This window comes from Cherax quadricarinatus, unplaced genomic scaffold, assembly GCF_038502225.1.
Source record: "Cherax quadricarinatus isolate ZL_2023a unplaced genomic scaffold, ASM3850222v1 Contig523, whole genome shotgun sequence".
Classification (NCBI taxonomy): domain Eukaryota; kingdom Metazoa; phylum Arthropoda; class Malacostraca; order Decapoda; family Parastacidae; genus Cherax; species Cherax quadricarinatus.
In genome coordinates this window covers 49,963-54,504 of record NW_027195549.1, presented here as the reverse complement: position 1 = coordinate 54,504, position 4,542 = coordinate 49,963, and positions in this window count along the sequence as shown.

Sequence of the window (4,542 nt, the reverse complement as noted above, 5' to 3'; positions counted from 1 at the left end):
TGAGGTCTAAGAATGCTATTCTCAGGTTTGCTAGTCGCCCATATGCTGCAACAGTTATTTGGTTGATGTGAACCTCCAGAAGTGTACTTGGTATTATGCTCACCCCAAGAGGTTTGCAATTTTTGGCTCCCTGCTGTGTACACAGATGGCTCTAAGTCTTCTGATGGCGTAGGATTTGCAGCAGTGTTTCCGGACAGCATCGTACGAGGGCATTTACTATCTTCGGCTAGTATTTTTACTGCTGAATTGTATGCCATCCTTGCAGCACTTATCCGTATTGCATCTATGCCTGTGTCATCATTTGTGGTTGTCTCAGACTCCCTTAGTGCTTTACAGGCTATACAGAAATTTGATACACCTCACCCCTTAGTCCTCCGTATCCAACTTTGGCTACGCCGCATATTTACCAAGCATAAAGATATTGTTTTTTGTTGGGTCCCTGGTCACGTTGACGTACAGGGCAATGAACAGGCAGACACTGCTGCGCGGTCAGCAGTACATGACCTACCAGTTTCATATAGAGGTATTCCATTTACGGACTATTTTGCTGCAATATCTTCCCACCTTCACACCCGTTGGCAACACCGTTGGTCTACTATACTCGGCAACAAACTTCAATCTATTAAACCAAGTATAGGTTACTGGCCATCTTCTTATCACCAGTGTCGAGGTTGGGAGACTACTCTCTCCCGTCTTCGCATTGGCCATACTCATCTTACTTATGGATATCTCATGGAGAGGCGCCCTGCTCCTCTCTGTGAGAATTGCCAAGCTCCATTGTCAGTCAGCCACATTCTGTTGGACTGCCCACTTTATCAACGAGCACGCAGAATTTACTCCGTCGTCGTCTTCGCTCCACTGCTCTCTCTTTACCTTCCCTTCTCGCTGATGGACCCACCTTTCATCCGGACTCTCTCATTGACTTTTTGACAACAACTGACTTCACAAATTCTGATACCTTCAGCCCTTTCTACTTCAATCTCTTGCTACCCTCTACCCCCGTACTATCCCCTGCCCCGCTGTTTTTTGTAACCTACTGATCATCCCTCCTCCCTTCTGACATCCAATACCCTCACTTCCTTCCCTACCCTGCAGCGCTGTATAGCCCTTGTGGCTTAGTGCTTCTTTTTGATTATGATGATGATTTGGCCCCCCTAGATTGTACTCTGCAGTCTTCTTTGCTCTTCCCCAATCTCCATGACTTTGCACTTGGTGGGGTTAAACTCTAGGAGCCAGTTGCTGGACCAAGGTTGCAGTCTATCCAGGTCCCTTTGTAGTCCTGCTTGATCCTTCTCCAATTAAGTTCTCACCATTAGCTACACATCATCTACAAACAGGGACACTTCTGTCATGTCATTCACATTTGCCAGAAACAGCACCAGTCCTAGGACAGACCCCTGTGGAACCCTGCTTGTCAAAGGTGTCCAGTCTGACACCTCATAGTGTACCATGACTTGCTGTTGCCATCCTGTCAGGTATTCTCTGATTCATTTCAGTGCCTTATTATATTTTCCTGATCCTCCAACTTTTGCACTCATCTCTTGTGTGGAACTGTGTCAAAAGCCTTCTTACAGTCCAAGAAAACACAATCTACCCACTCCTTCCTCATCAAGGGGGTCTCCTTGGCATGGTGAAGAGGCTCTTATTCTGAGGAATTAGACCTGTCAGTCTCCTTCCTCAGACCAAACCTAATTACTCCCCAATCCCCCCTTCTCTATCCCATCCTCCCCATTTTCCTTTCCTCCTCTTCCTCCCCACCCTTCCCTTTTGCCCTTCCTCTTTTTGGCCTTTGGGATTTTTCCCACAGGCACGCTAGTTCCTAGGAAGGGGAAAGGGTACTGGGGTCCATCCCATTCCATTGAGGTTCTTGGCAGTGGCGTAGTTTGCCGTAGAATCTGGATCACCTGGGGATGTCCCAATCCCTCTCCGGTATCCTGGAGGGTGGCTTTGGGTGTCTTTCAGGCGAAGGGTGTATCTCTGGATGCCACCTTTTGGATTCCAGGGGTGGTGGCCGAAGGAGGTATGCTTTGTGGCGGATATCCGGCCACCCTCTCTTTTGTCCACCAAGGTAGCTCGGCAGATGTGAGGTTGCTATCCCGGATTGCTGGTTTACTGGCATGAAGGGTAGGGTATGACATGGGTTCCATGCTGCATCTGCACTACTTGTGGTGCTGAGGTCCTATTGGGCACAGAGGGAGATTTCTGGCCCTTTCATTCCTCCTAGGAACTATCCCTCCCTGGTCCCCCCTTTTTATATTTTTTTTATTTTTCTTTTCTTTTCTTTTTTCTTTTTTTTCTTAAAAACAAAAAGAAAGAAGTAAGTTAACCATGGAGTACCTAATCCATAATCCCACTACCCCTGGGCCCCTTCTTGTTGCTGCACCCTGTTCTGACCTCGCCTCGTCTTTTGACCACTTTGGACACTCCTAAGGCTCCTTACCTCTTGCTGGTGCTGTTTCCTCACAAACTTCAAACTTCAGGTGCCGGGGTTTCGACTGACTCCTTCAATTTGTCTGACCTCCGCTCTCTTTTGACTATGCTTCCAGCCTCTTCCTCTACAGTGCGGCAATTTTCGAGTCGCCAGCCAGTCCCACATCGGACCAACTCCGGTCCCGCTTCTAAACGCCAGCGACAATTGCCCGATGATACTTCTTTGCCACCTTCTCGTTCTACTCAGAAAAGACTGACACATTGTACTCTCCCTTTACATGCTCAGTTTCAGAATGCACAGTGGACTAAATTCTTAACTTTATGACCGACTTCCTCTATTGCCTATCTTTCCGACCATAGTACAGTGGACCCCCGGTTAACGATATTTTTTCACTCCAGAAGTATGTTCAGGTGCCAGTACTGACCGAATTTATTCCCATAAGAAATATTGTGAAGTAGATTAGTCCATTTCAGACCCCCAAACATACACGTACAAACGCACTTACATAAATACACTTACATAATTGGTCGCATTCTGAGGTGATTGTTATGCGGGGGTCCACTGTATTGGCAAGGCACTCCTCAGCCATGTTGGTAGAGATATTTTATTTCATGCTCTTAAGAGTGGTATGCACATCATTCCAGTCCAGAATGCTACCCAAGCTCATGATCTTTCTCTTCTTTCATATATCGATACATAAGAACATAAGAACGAAGGAACACTGCAGAAGGCCTACTGGCCCATGCGAGGCAGGTCCAAGTCTCCTACCGGCTTAAGCCAATGCACCCAACCTAGTCAGGTCAGGTCACATTGACTTAAGGGAGGAACACGGCAACCGACCTGGTAGCACAAGCTATCAGGTCCAGCTCACACCCACCCACATCCACTCATGTATTTATCCAACCTATTTTTAAAGCTACACAACGTTCTGGCCTCTATAACTGTACTCGGGAGTTTGTTCCACTCATCCACAACTCTATTACCAAACCAGTACTTTCCTATATCCTTCCTGAATCTGAATTTTTCCAACTTAAAACCATTGCTGCGAGTCCTGTCTAGGCTAGATATTTTCAGCACACTATTTACATCCCCTTTATTTATTCCTGTCTTCCATTTATACACCTCAATCACATCCCCCCTAATTCTACGTCTTTCTAGAGAGTGCAGATTCAGGGCCCTTAGTCTATCCTCATAGGGAAGGTTTCTGATACATGGGATCAACTTTGTCATCCTCCTTTGTACATTTTCCAGAGAATTTATATCCATTCTGTAATACGGTGACCAAAACTGTGCAGCATAATCTAAATGAGGCCTAACCAAGGATGTATAGAGTTGAAGAACAACCTGAGGACTCCTATTATTTATGCTTCTTGATATGAAGCCAAGGATTCTATTAGCTTTATTGCGAACACTTATGCACTGTTGTCTTGGTTTCAGATTACTGCTAATCAGAACTCCTAAATCTTTTTCGCAATCCGTAATATTAAGATCTACATTATTTAGTTTATATGTGGCATGGTTATTGTCCTGTCCAACATTTAGAACTTTGCATTTGTCTATATTAAACTGCATCTGCCACTTCTCCGACCACTGCATCAGTCTATTCAAATCTTCCTGGAGTGCTCGAATGTCCTCGTCAGAATGAATTCGACGGCCTATTTTGGTGTCATCGGCAAACTTGCCGATGTCGCTCTTTATACCCTCATCTATGTCGTTTATGTAGATTGTGAACAGCAGGGGGCCCAACACTGACCCCTGTGGAACACCGCTTGTGATGCTTCCCCACTCTGATTTCTCCCCATTTATGCAAACTCTCTGCTGCCTATTTGTCAACCATGCCTCTATCCAGGAAAAAATTTCTCCTCCTATTCCATGTGCTTTAATTTTCCTCAATAGTCTCTGATGTGGGACCCTGTCAAAAGCCTTACTGAAGTCCATATACACAATATCATATTCATTACCATGATCTACCTCCTCAAATACCTTAGTGAAAAAAGTTAATAAATTCGTAAGGCATGAACGCCCCTTTGTAAAACCTTGCTGAGATTCGTTGATTAATTTATGCTTTTCAAGGTGGCTACGAACTGCCTCGGCAATTATTGATTCCATAA